The following is a 14,570-nucleotide window of genomic DNA, read 5'->3' as shown; positions in this document are numbered from 1 at the left end:
CCAACCTCATGCACCATGCACCAAATTTCTGCCCTGCCCTCCACAAGGGCAGGGCAGCCTCCTGGGAGTGAATTTTCATGGGCCGAAAATTCAAACTAAAATCCCATTTTAATTCATTTCTTCACCAAATCAAAAGCCCATCCAAATCCCAAAATCTAAGAATAGAAAGTGTATAAATAGGAGTTAGTTTGATGTAACTAGGACCTTTATGCTCACTTTTGAATTTTTACTTTTACCTTGGCTTTTGAATTTTTACTTTCACCTTCCTTTGGAGCTTTGGCTCTCTTGCAATTGTTCTTGAGAGAATTGACCGAGCACTAAGAGGATTAAGGGAGAATTGACTGATCTCCTTCCTCATTCTTACTTGGGCAATTCTACTCTTCTGTTTTTGAGTTTTGGGTGTGTGAAATTGGGGAAATTCTGTCCCAATTCCCATTCAAACTCTTTTCACTTTGTTTTCTGCATAATTCAATTCTATTTCTGTTCTTCTATTGTTTCTTCTTTAATTTTCTGTCAATTACTTAGTTAATTCAGATCTGGGAAGGAAATTGGGTTTTAGGCTCTGCTACCTAAGCCCTTGGGATCCTGAGATCATAATTCACTCTTGGTTCTTCTGTGAACCTTGGCTGCATTTTATTTTCTTTCTGTTTGAATGATATTTGCTTCTGATTTAAATTCTGCTCAATCAATTGCTGCAATTTACTTCTTCTTTGTTTAGATCTTGCAATCCCATTCCTCAATTCCCTTTTATATTCAAGCCATTTACCTTTCTTGCCATTTAAGTTACTGCAATTTAAGTTTCTTGCACTTTAAGTTTCAGTCATTTACTCTCTTGCTCTTTAAGATTCTGCAATTTTACAATTCTGTTCTTCAATTTACTGCACTTTTCCCTTCCCCCTTTACATTTACTGTCATTTAATTCTTGTTAAACACAAATCACTCAATCAAAACTTGATTCGCTTGACTAAATCACCCACTAAACTAAAATTGCTCAATCCTTCAATCCCTGTGGGATCGACCTCACTCATGTGAGTTATTATTACTTGATGCGACCCGGTACACTTGCCGGTGAGTTTTGTGTTGGATCGTTTTCCACACATCAAATGTGATGATCCGTGACACTCATCATATTCTCAACTATGAACGTGTGCCTGACAACCACCTCCGTTCTACCTTAGATTGAGTAGATATCTCTTGGATTCCTTAACCAGAATCTTCGTGGTATAAGCTAGAACTGATGGCGGCATTCAAGAGAATCCGGAAGGTCTAAACCTTGTCTGTGGTATTCTGAGTAGGATTCAATGACTGAATGACTGTGACGTGCTTCAAACTCCTAGCAGGCGGGGCGTTAGTGACAGACGCAAAAGGATCGATGGATTCTATTCCGGCCTGACCGAGAACCGACAGCTGATTAGCCATGCTGTGACAGAGCATAGGAATATTTTCACTGAGAGGATGGGAGGTAGCCACTGACAACGGTGAAACCCTACATACAGCTTGCCATGGAAGGAGTCTTGCGTGTTTGATGAAGAAGACAGTAGGAAAGCAGAGATTCAGAAGATGGAGCATCTCCAAAGCCTCAACCTATTCTCCATTACTGCTGAACAAGTAACCATTTCATGTTCTTTTGCTTTTCACAATCAATCCTGATAATTTCTGATATCCTGACTAAGATTTACAAGATAACCATAGCTTGCTTCAAGCCGACAATCTCCGTGGGATCGACCCTTGCTCACGCAAGGTATTACTTGGACGACCCAGTGCACTTGCTGGTTAGTTGTGCGGGATTGCAAAAGTGTTATTGCAATTTCGTGCACCAAGTTTTTGGCGCCGTTGCCGGGGATTGTTCGAGTTTGGACAACTGACGGTTTATCTTGTTGCTTAGATTAGGACAGTTTTATTTTTGTTGGTTTAGAGTCTTTTATTTGAGTTTAGTTCTATATTTTAAGTTTGGTGTCTTCTTTGTGTTTTCCTTTAAGTTTTCGAAAATTTGTGTTGGATTTTCTAAAAATTTTAAGTTTGGTGTCTTTTGTGCTTTTATTCACTTAAAAATTTTTCAAAAATTTGTTCTTGGTGTTCATCTTGATCTTCAAAGTGTTCTTGGTGTTCATCTCTTGACATTCAAAGTTTTCTTGTTTGTTATCTTTGCTTTGATCTAAAATTTCTAAGTTTAGTGTCATTCTGTTGTTTTTCTCTTTCCTCATTAAAATTTAAAAATAAAAAAATATATCCTTTCCTTGTTTCACTCATAATTTTCGAAATTTTGCATTAAATTAGTCAAAGATTTTCAAAATCATATCTTTTCAATCATTTTTATTTGCAATCATATCTTCTCAATCATATCTTTTTTCAAAATAATTATCAATCATATCTTTTTAATTAACTAATTGATTCAGTTTTCAATTTGCTTTGATCTTATTTTCTGTTAATTTTCGAAAATTTATTTTAATCTCTATTTATTTTATTTTATATTTTTTTCGGTCACTTTAAAAAAAATAAAAAAATAAAAAAACTAAATAAGTAAATAATCTACTTGCAATTCATATCATTTCCCTTTCTCCATCATGGACCTAAGTGGAATTGAGCAGTCCAGAAGGACTCTGGGGTCATATGCTAACCCCATTACAACTGCATATGGGAGTAGCATCTGTATACCTCCCATTAAAGCAAGCAGATTTGAGCTAAATCCTCAACTCATTATCATAGTACAGCAAAATTGCCAGTATTCCGGTCTTCCACAGGAAGAACCTACTGAGTTTCTGGCACAATTCTTACAAATTGCTGACACAGTACGTGATAAAGAGGTAGATCAGGATGTCTACAGACTATTACTGTTTCCATTTGCTGTAAAAGATCAAGCTAAGAGGTGGTTGAATAACCAACCTACAGCAAGCATAAAGACATGGAAACAGTTATCAGACAAATTCCTGAATCACTTTTACCCTCCAAAAAGGATGACACAGCTAAGGCTGGACATCCAAGGCTTTAAACAAGAGGATAATGAATCCCTTTATAATGCCTGGGAGAGGTATAGAGGTATGCTAAGAAAATGCCCCTCTGAAATGTTTTCAGAGTGGGTACAGTTGGACATCTTCTACTATGGGCTTACAGAAAAAGCTCAGATGTCTTTGGACCACTCAGCTGGTGGGTCTATACATATGAGGAAGACGATTGAAGAGGCTCAAGAGCTTATAGATACTGTTGCTAGAAATCAATATTTGTACTCTAGCAATGAGTTCTCTACAAAAGAAGAAGTTATGGCAGTAGCCACTGATCCTAACCCTCAAGAACAGATGGTTGAGCTTAATCAGCAATTACAACTGATGACAAAACAGTTAGCTGAATTTAAAGAAATGCTCCAAGAAACTAAAATTGCTAACAAGAATATGGAAGCACAATTGAATCAGACAAGGCAGCAACTATCTAAACAGATAACAGAAGAATGCCAAGCAGTTCAACTGAGGAGTGGGAAGACATTGAATAACATTGCTCAAAGTGGCAAAAAGCCAAATAAGGAACAATTGACAGAGGATAGCCAAACCACTATCCAAAATCCCTCTGAGGACAGTAAGAGCCCAGAGAGGAATGCTATTGGCGTTCAAACGCCAGAAAGGGAGGGAAAGCTGGCGTTAAACGCCCATTCCCTGCCCAGTTCTGGCGTTCAAACGCCAGAAAAGGGGGAAAAGTTGGCGTTAAACGCCCAATTTCCACCCAATCCTGGCGTTCAAACGCAAAAGGGGATTCAGACACCTGAGAGTGCTGATAGTAACCCCTCTAAAAAGGCTTCTCCAACCACTTCTGTAAGGAATAAACCTGCAGCAACTAAGGTTGAAGAATATAAAGCCAAGATGCCTTATCCTCAGAAACTCCGCCAGCGGAGCAGGATAAGCAATTTGCCCGCTTTGCAGACTACCTAAGGACTTTTGAAATAAAGATTCCGTTTGCAGAGGCACTTGAGCAAATACCTTCTTATGCTAAGTTCATGAAAGAGATCTTAAGTCATAAGAAGGATTGGAGAGAAACTGAAAAAGTATTTCTCACTGAAGAATGCAGTGCAGTCATCCTGAAAAGCTTACCAGAAAAGCTTCAAGATCCAGGAAGCTTTATGATACCATGCACATTAGAAGGTGCTTGCACCAAGGTAGCCCTGTGTGACCTTGGAGCAAGCATCAATCGAATACCTGCATCCACTATTAGAAAGCTTGGGTTGACTAAAGAAGTCAAACCAACCCGGATATGCCTCCAACTCGCTGATGGCTCCATTAAATATCCATCAGGCATAATTGAGGACATGATTGTCAAGGTTGGGTGATGAGCGGATGATTTGTATACTTTTTGGCATTGTTTTTAGTATGTTTTTGATATGATCTAGTTAGTTTTTAGTATATTTTTATTAGTTTTTAGTTAAAATTCACTTTTCTGGACTTTACTACGAGTTTGTGTGTTTTTCTTGTGATTTCAGGTATTTTCTGGCTGAAATTGAGGGACCTGAGCAAAATCTGATCCAGAGACTCAAAAGGACTGCAGATGCTGTTGGATTCTGACCTCCCTGCACTCGAAGCGGATTTTCTGGAGCTACAGAAGCCCAATTGGCGCGCTCTCAACGGCGTTGGAAAGTAGACATCCTGGGCTTTCCAGCAATATATAATAGTCCATACTTTGCCCAAGATTTGATGGCCCAAACCGGCGTTCAAAGTCACCTCAAGAAATTCCAGCGTTAAACGCCGGAACTGGCACCTAATTGGCAGTTAAACGCCCAAACTGGCACTAAAGCTGGCGTTTAACTCCAAGGAGAGTCTCTACACGAAATTTCTTCATTGCTCAGCCCAAGCACACACCAAGTGGGCCCGGAAGTGGATTTTTATGTCATTTACTCATCTATGTACTAGTTTTCTATAAGTAGGACCTTTTACTATTGTATTAGACAGAGAGATCTTGGTAGCTATCTTTGAGTTTTATGCTATCTTAGATCATTGGGAGGCTGGCCATTCGGCCATGCCTAGACCTTATGCTTATGTATTTTCAACGGTGGAGTTTCTACACACCATAGATTAAGGTGTGGAGCTCTACTGTACCTCGAGTATTAATGCAATTACTATTGTTCTTCCATTCAATTCCTCTTGTTCTTTTACCAAGATATCACTTGTTCTTCAACATGATGAAGGTGATGATTGACGCCCATCACCATTCTCACCCATGAACAAGGTGACTGACAACCATTCTTGTTCTACAAGCATCTGAGGCTTAGTGAATATCTCTTGGATTCTTCGGAATCTTCGTGGTATAGGCAAGAACTGATGGCAGCATTCAAGAGAATCCGGAAGGTCTAACCTTGTCTGTGGTATTCTGAGTAGGATTCAATGATTGAATGACTGTGACGTGCTTCAAACCTGTAACCTACTGGGCGTTAGTGACAGACGCAAAAGAGTTATTCTATTCCGGTAGGGGAGGGAACCAAACCGGTGATTGGCAGCACTGTGACAGAGTGTGTGCATTAGCTTTCACTGCGCGGATGGGAGGTAGCTGCTGACAACAGTGAAACCTTACAAGAGCTTGCCATGGAAAGGAGTAAGAAAGGATTGGATGAAGGCATTAGGAAAGCAGAGAGACGGAAGGGAAGGCATCTTCATACACTTGTCTGAAGCTCTTACACCAATGATATACATAAGTATCTCTATCCTTATCTTTTATGTTATTTTCGTTCATCACCATATACATCTGAGTTTGCCTGACTAAGATTTACAAGATGACCATAGCTTGCTTCAATACTAACAATCTCCGTGGGATCGACCCTTACTCACGTAAGGTTTATTACTTGGACGACCCAGTGCACTTGCTGGTTAGTTGTGCGAAGTTGTGTAATGCCATGGTATTGAGCCACCAAGTTTTTGGAGCCATTACCGGGGATTATTTGAGTTGTGAAAAAGTATTGTTCACAATTTCGCGCACCAAGTTTTTGGCGCCGTTGCCGGGGATTGTTCAAGTTTTGAGCAAGCTTTTGGTAACATCAGTGCCAAGATCCGGCAACAACATCAAGTTTTTGGTGTTATTGCCCGGGATTGTTTAGGCTGGACAACTGACGGTTCATCTTGTTGCTTAGATTAGGTATTATTTTTTTTTCGAAATTCTTGAAGATGAATTCTAGAGTTTCATGATGATTTGTTGAAATCTGGCTGGCTGAGAAGCCATGTCTAATTTCATTGGACCGAGGTTTCAACTTATCATCACAAGAGCTTGTTGATCTTGCTTTTGGAGCAGTGATCTGCTAAGATTTGGCTGACCTTTGGTCATGTCTAGTGTTTTGGACCGAAGCTTTCTTTGAAAGCTTGGCTGGCTGTGAAGCCATGTCTAATTCCTGGACCGGAGTCTTAGACTAGCATTGCACTGATTCCTGGAATTCTCATTAAGAATTTTGATACCTTTTCCTACTTAATTTTCGAAAAACACAAAAAAATTTACAAAATCATAAAAAGACAAAAAATATTTGATGTTTCTTGCTTAAGTTTAGTGTCTCATCCTAAGTTTGGAGTCAAATGCATGTTTTTGTTATAATTTTCGAATCCATGCATATATTTCTTTGTTTTGATCTTTGAATTCTATTGACTTGAAGTATTTTGTGTGTCTCATATGCATTCTCATATTGTTAGTGTCAGTAGTATACAAACTGCTAAGTTTGGTGTCTTGCATGCATTGTTACTTGATTCATTTTGCATTTTGATTATTAAAAATCCAAAAATATTTTTAATTTGTGTATTTTCAAGTCAATGATACAAAGAATTGAAGATTCAGAACATACTGCAGAGGAATTACACAGAAAAAGCTGAGCATTCAAAAATGCCCAGTGAAGAAGGCAGACTGGCGTTTAAACGCCAGCCAGGGCACCTGGTTGGGCGTTTAACGCCCAAAGAGGTAGCATTTTGGGCGTTAAACGCCAGAATGTATACCATTCTGGGCGTTTAACGCCAGGATGGTGCTAGGGGGAAGATTTTGTTTTCAAATCAATTTTTTTTAGTTTTTCAAAATCAAATCTTTTTCAAATCAAATCTTTTCAATCAAATGATTTCAAAATCAATTTCTTTCTTTTTTAAAAGATACTTACTAACAATTAATGATTTGATTGAACATCTCAAAATTGTTGCCTTTTCTGTTGAGAAAGGTTTTATGTTTGAATCATATCTTTTCTTGTTAGGCAAGTCATTAATTTTTAAAATCATATCTTTTCAAATTGTTTTCAAATCATATCTCTTAAAATTGTTTTCAAATCATATCTTCTCAATCACATCTTTTTAAAACCATAACTTTTCAATTAAATCTTTTTAACCACATCTTTTTCAAAATAGTTTGCAATCAAATCTTTTTAATTTCTAATTTTAAAATCTTTTTTCAAAAATCACTTGATTTCTTTCCCACTTTGATTTTCGAAAATCAATTAATGTTTTTCAAAAATGTTTTCAAAATATTTTAATGAATTTTCGAAAAATCTCTTCCCTCCTTCCCACATCCTTCTATTTATGGAGTGCCACTCCTTCTTAATGCACAATTCAAACTCTATCTAATCAAGTTCGAATTCTTCTTCTCCTTCTTCTTTCTATTTCTCTTTTCCTCTGACATTTCAAGGAATCTCTATACTGTGACATAGAGGATTCCACACTTTCTTTTTCTCTTCTCTTTCATATGAGCAGGAGCAGAGACAAAGGCATTCTTGTTGAAGCTGACCCTGAACCCGAGAGAACCTTGAAGAGAAAGCTAAGAGAAGCCAAGGCACAACTCTCTTTAGAGGACCTGACCGAATTCTTCAAGGAAGAAGAACACATGGCAGCCGAAAACAACAACAATGCCAACAATGCAAGGAAGGTGCTGGGTGACTTCACTGCACCTACTCCTGATTTTTATGGGAGAAGCATCTCTATCCCTGCCATTGGAGCAAACAACTTTGAGCTTAAGCCTCAATTAGTTTCTCTAATACAACAGAATTGCAAGTTCCATGGACTTCCAATGGAAGATCCTCATCAGTTCTTAGCTGAATTCTTGCAAATCTGTGACACAGTCAAGACTAATGGGGTTAACCCTGAGGTCTATAGACTGATGCTATTCCCTTTTGCTGTAAGAGACAGAGCTAGAATATGGTTGGATTCTCAACCAAAAGAAAGCCTGGACTCTTGGGAAAAGCTAGTCAATGCCTTCTTGGCAAAGTTCTTTCCACCACAAAGATGGAGTAAGCTTAGAGTGGAAGTCCAAACCTTCAGACAGAAGGATGGAGAATCCCTCTATGAAGCTTGGGAAAGATACAAACAATTAATCAGAAGATGTCCTTCAGACATGCTTTCTGAATGGAGCATCATAGGTATTTTCTATGATGGTCTCTCTGAACTATCCAAGATGTCTTTGGATAGCTCTGCTGGAGGATCTCTTCATCTGAAGAAGACGCCTACTGAGGCTCAAGAACTGATTGAAATGGTTGCAAATAACCAATTCATGTACACTTCTGAAAGGAATCCTGTGAACAATGGGACTAGTCAGAAGAAAGGAGTTCTTGAAATTGACACTCTGAATGCCATTTTGGCTCAGAATAAAATATTGACTCAACAAGTCAATCTGATTTCTCAAAGTCTGTCTGGAATGCAAAATGCACCAAACAGTACTAAGGATGCTTCATCTGAGGAAGAAGCTTATGATCCTGAGAACCCTTCAATGGAAGAGGTAAATTACCAGGGAGAACCCTATGGTAACACCTATAATTCTTCATGGAGAAATCACCCAAATCTCTCATGGAAGAATCAGAGAGACCTCAACAAGGTTTCAATAATAATGGTGGAAGAAACAGGTTTAACAATGGTAAACCTTTTCCATCATCTTCTCAGCAACAGACAGAGAGCTCTAAGCAGAATACCTCTGACTTAGCAACCATGGTCTCTGATCTAATCAAAACCACTCAAAGTTTCATGACTGAAACTAGATCCTCCATTAGGAATTTGGAAGGACAAGTGGGTCAGCTGAGCAAGAAAATTACTGAACTTCCCCCAAGCACTCTCCCAAGTAACACTGAAGAAAATCCAAAAGGAGAGTGCAAAGCCATAAATATGGCCGAATTCTGGGAGGAAGAAGAGGCAGTGAACGCCACTGAGGAAGGCCTCACTGGACGTCCACTGGTCTCCAATGAGTTCCCCAATGAGGAACCTTGGGAATCTGAGGCTCAAACTGAGACCATAGAGATTCCCTTGGACTTACTACTGCCTTTCATGAGCTCTGATGAGTATTCTTCCTCTGAAGAGGATGAGTATGTCACAGAAGAGCAAGTTGCTAAATACCTTGGAGCAATCATGAAGCTGAATGACAGGTTATTTGGAAATGAGACTTGGGAGGATGAACCCCCTTTGCTCACCAAAGAACTGGATAACTTGTCTAGACAGCATTTGCCTCAAAAGAGGCAGGATCCTGGGAAGTTTTCTATACCTTGTACCATAGGCACCATGACCTTCAAGAAGGCCTTGTGTGACTTGGGGTCAAGTATCAACCTCATGCCCCTCTCTGTAATGGAGAAATTAGGGATCTTTGAGGTGCAAGCTGCAAAAATCTCACTAGAGATGGCAGACAACTCAAGAAAACAAGCCTATGGACTTGTAGAGGATGTTCTGGTTAAGGTTGAAGACCATTACATTCCTACTGACTTCATAGTCCTAGAGACTGGGAAGTGCATGAATGAATCCATCATCCTTGGCAGACCCTTCCTAGCCACAGCAAAGGCTGTGATTGATGTTGATAGAGGAGAGTTGATCATTCAAGTGAATGAAGAATCCTTGGTGTTTAAGGCCCAAGGATATCCCTCTGTCATCATGGAGAGGAAGCATGAAGAGCTTCTCTCAAAACAGAGCCAAGCAGAGCCCCCACAGTCAAACTCTAAGTTTGGTGTTGGGAGGCCACAACCAAACTCTAAGTTTGGTGTTGAACCCCCACATTCAAACTCTAAGTTTGGTGTTGGGAGGTCCCAACACGGTTCTGAACAGCCCTGAGGCTCCATGAGAGTCCTCTGTCAAGCTAATGACAGTAAAGAAGCGCTTGTTGGGAGGCAACCCAATGTTTTATAATTAATTATTTTCTTATTTTATCTTTTTTGTAGGTTGATGATCATAAGAAGTCACAAAAACAATGAAAAAAGCAAAAACAAAATGAAAAACAGGAAGAAAAACAGCACACCCTGGAGAAGAAGAAGCTGGCGTTCAAACGCCAGTAATGCTAGCTGTTGGGCGTTTAACGCCCAGTCTGGCACCATTCTGGGCGTTTAACGCCAGAAAGGGGCACCAGACTGGCGTTAAACGCCAGTAAAGGGTAAAAACCCAAAAACCCACAGGACCCTACCATCACTCTCTCTCTTCTTCCCCCATTCACCAATCACCTCAACACCTCTTCCCCAAAAACCCCTCACCTATCAAATCCCATCTTTCTCTTCACCACTCACATCCATCCTTCATAAAACCCCACCAACCTCACCCTTCAAATTCAAACCACTTTCCCTCCCAAGCCCACCCTCAAATGGCCGAACCCTCACCCCCCTCTCTCCTATAAATACCCTTCTCCAACCCTTCATTTTCACACAACCTAAACACCCTTTCTTACCCTTCTTGGCCGAATACACCACCATCTCCCTCTTCCTCATTTCTTCTTCTTCTACTCTCTTCTTTCTTCTTTTGCTCGAGGACGAGCAAACATTTTAAGTTTGGTGTGGTAAAAGCGTTGCTTTTTCATAACCATTTATGGCATCCAAAGCCGGAGAAACCTCTAGAAAGAGGAAAGGGAAGGCAAAGGCTTCCACCTCCGAGTCATGGGAGATGGATAGATTCCTCTCAAGGGTGCACCAAGACCACTTCTATGAAGTTGTGGCCTTGAAGAAGGTGATCCCCGAGGTCCCCTTTTCACTCAAAAAGGGTGAATATCCGGAGATCCGCCATGAGATCCGAAGAAGAGGTTGGGAAGTACTTACCAACCCCATTCAACAAGTCGGAATCTTGATGGTTCAAGAGTTCTATGCCAATGCATGGATCACCAAGAACCATGACCAAAGTGTGAACCCGGATCCAAAGAATTATCTTACTATGGTTCGGGGGAAATACTTGGATTTTAGTCCGGAAAGTGTGAGGGTGGCGTTCAACTTGCCTATGATGCAAGGAGATGAGCATCCTTACACTAGAAGGGTCAACTTTGATCAAAGGTTGGACCAAGTCCTCACAGTCATATGTGAAGAGGGCGCACAATGGAAGCAAGATTCAAGAGGAAAGCCGGTCCAATTGAGAAGGCATGACCTCAAACCCGTGGCTAGAGGATGGTTAGAGTTCATACAACGCTCAATCATTCCCACTAGCAACCGGTCCGAAGTTACCATAGACCGGGCCATCATGATTCATAGCATCATGATAGAAGAAGAAATAGAGGTTCATGAGGTTATAGCCCAAGAACTCTATAGGGTGGCGGACAAGACCTCCACCTTGGCAAGGTTAGCCTTTCCTCACCTCATTTGTCACCTCTGTTATTCAGTGGGAGTTGACATAGAGGGAGACATCACCATTGATGAGGACAAGCCCATCACTAAGAAAAGGATGGAGTACACAAGAGATCCCACTCATCATGAGATCCCTGAGGTTCCTCAAGGGATGAATTTTCCTCCACAAGACTATTGGGGGCAACTAAACACCTCCCTAGGAGAGTTGAGTTCCAATATGGGACAACTAAGGGTGGAGCACCAAGAACACTCCATTCTCCTCCATGAAATTAGAGAGGAACAAAGAATCATGAGAGAGGAGCAACAAAGGCAAGGAAGAGACATTGAGGAGCTCAAGCACTCCATAGGACCTTCAAAAGCAAGGAAGAGCCGCCATCACTGAGGTGGACCCATTCCTTGATTTCCTTGTTCTTTATTCCTTTGTTTTTCGATTTTTTATGCTTTATGTTATCCATGCTTGTGTCTTGTGATCATTAGTGTCTTAGTGTCTATGCCTTAAAGTTATGAATGTCCTATGAATCCATCACCTTTCTTGAATAAAAATGTGCTTAATTGAAAAAGGAAGAATTGCATGAATTTTGAATTTTATAATAGTTTAATTATTTTGATGTGGTGGCAATATTTTTGTTCTCTGAATGCATGCTTAAACAGTGCATATGTATCTTGAATTTGTGGTTCATGAATGTTGGCTCTTGAAAGAATGATGAAAAAGGAGACATGTTATTGAGGATCTGAAAAATCAATAAAATGATTCTTGAAGCAAGAAAAAGCATTGCTATTCAAAAAAAAAAAAAAAAAAAAAAAAACCGAAAAGAAAAAAAAAAGAGAGAAAACGAAAAAAAAATAATAATAAGAGTTGTGATCCAAGGCAAATAAGAGTGTGCTTAAGAACCCTGGACACCTCTAATTGGGGACTTTAGCAAAGCTAAGTCACAATCTGAAAAGGTTCACCCAATTATGTGTCTGTGGCATGTATGTATCCGGTGGTAATACTGGAGAGACAGAGTGCTTTGGGCCACAGCCAAGACTCAATAAAAAGCTATGTTCAAGAATCATCATACTTTACTAGGAGAATCATTAACACTATCTGGATTCTAAGTTCCTAAAGAAGCCAACCATTCTGAATTTCAAAGGATAGATTGAGATGCCAAAACTGTTCAGAGGCAAAAAGTTAAAAGCCCCGCTCATCTAATTAATACTGATCTTCACAGATGTTTTTGGAATTCATTGCATATCCTCTTCCTTTTATCTTATTTGATTTTCAGTTGCTTGGGGACAAGCAACAATTTAAGTTTGGTGTTGTGATGAGCGGATGATTTGTATACTTTTTGGCATTGTTTTTAGTATGTTTTTGATATGATCTAGTTAGTTTTTAGTATATTTTTATTAGTTTTTAGTTAAAATTCACTTTTCTGGACTTTACTACGAGTTTGTGTGTTTTTCTGTGATTTCAGGTATTTTCTGGCTGAAATTGAGGGACCTGAGCAAAAATCTGATCCAGAGACTCAAAAGGACTGCAGATGCTGTTGGATTCTGACCTCCCTGCACTCGAAGCGGATTTTCTGGAGCTACAGAAGCCCAATTGGCGCGCTCTCAACGGCGTTGGAAAGTAGACATCCTGGGCTTTCCAGCAATATATAATAGTCCATACTTTGCCCAAGATTTGATGGCCCAAACCGGCGTTCAAAGTCACCTCAAGAAATTCCAGCGTTAAACGCCGGAACTGGCACCTAATTGGGAGTTAAACGCCCAAACTGGCACTAAAGCTGGCGTTTAACTCCAAGGAGAGTCTCTACACGAAATTTCTTCATTGCTCAGCCCAAGCACACACCAAGTGGGCCCGGAAGTGGATTTTTATGTCATTTACTCATCTATGTACTAGTTTTCTATAAGTAGGACCTTTTACTATTGTATTAGACAGAGAGATCTTGGTAGCTATCTTTGAGTTTTATGCTATCTTAGATCATTGAGAGGCTGGCCATTCGGCCATGCCTAGACCTTATGCTTATGTATTTTCAACGGTGGAGTTTCTACACACCATAGATTAAGGTGTGGAGCTCTACTGTACCTCGAGTATTAATGCAATTACTATTGTTCTTCCATTCAATTCCGCTTGTTCTTTTACCAAGATATCACTTGTTCTTCAACATGATGAAGGTGATGATTGACGCCCATCACCATTCTCACCCATGAACAAGGTGACTGACAACCATTCTTGTTCTACAAGCATCTGAGGCTTAGTGAATATCTCTTGGATTCTTCGGAATCTTCGTGGTATAGGCAAGAACTGATGGCAGCATTCAAGAGAATCCGGAAGGTCTAACCTTGTCTGTGGTATTCTGAGTAGGATTCAATGATTGAATGACTGTGACGTGCTTCAAACCTGTAACCTACTGGGCGTTAGTGACAGACGCAAAAGAGTTATTCTATTCCGGTAGGGGAGGGAACCAAACCGGTGATTGGCAGCACTGTGACAGAGTGTGTGCATTAGCTTTCACTGCGCGGATGGGAGGTAGCTGCTGACAACAGTGAAACCTTACAAGAGCTTGCCATGGAAAGGAGTAAGAAAGGATTGGATGAAGGCATTAGGAAAGCAGAGAGACGGAAGGGAAGGCATCTTCATACACTTGTCTGAAGCTCTTACACCAATGATATACATAAGTATCTCTATCCTTATCTTTTATGCTATTTTCGTTCATCACCATATACATCTGAGTTTGCCTGACTAAGATTTACAAGATGACCATAGCTTGCTTCAATACTAACAATCTCCGTGGGATCGACCCTTACTCACGTAAGGTTTATTACTTGGACGACCCAGTGCACTTGCTGGTTAGTTGTGCGAAGTTGTGTAATGCCATGGTATTGAGCCACCAAGTTTTTGGAGCCATTACCGGGGATTATTTGAGTTGTGAAAAAGTATTGTTCACAATTTCGCGCACCATTGGGCCATTTGCCTTTCCAACTGACTTTATAGTGCTGGAAATGGAGGAGCACAAGAGTGCAACTCTCATTCTAGGAAGACCTTTCCTAGCAACTGGACGGACCCTCATTGACGTCCAAAAAGGGGAATTAA

At 40.1% G+C, this 14,570-nt stretch overlaps 1 non-coding gene across 1 annotated transcript; it reads right to left on the bottom strand.

Annotated features, from left to right (window-relative positions):
- Window positions 1–8,217: 8,217 nt before the first annotated feature.
- LOC130971866 (small nucleolar RNA R71) lies at window positions 8,218–8,325 on the bottom strand. The gene has a single exon (XR_009083071.1). It is a non-coding gene; the product is annotated as a small nucleolar RNA R71 (small nucleolar RNA).
- Between the last annotated feature and the right edge of the window lie 6,245 nt (window positions 8,326–14,570).

This window comes from Arachis stenosperma, chromosome 3 (genome assembly GCF_014773155.1).
Source record: "Arachis stenosperma cultivar V10309 chromosome 3, arast.V10309.gnm1.PFL2, whole genome shotgun sequence".
NCBI classification, from domain to species: Eukaryota; Viridiplantae; Streptophyta; class Magnoliopsida; order Fabales; family Fabaceae; genus Arachis; species Arachis stenosperma.
The sequence above is the reverse complement of the archived record's forward strand: the minus strand, read 5'-3'. Positions and strand labels throughout refer to the sequence as shown.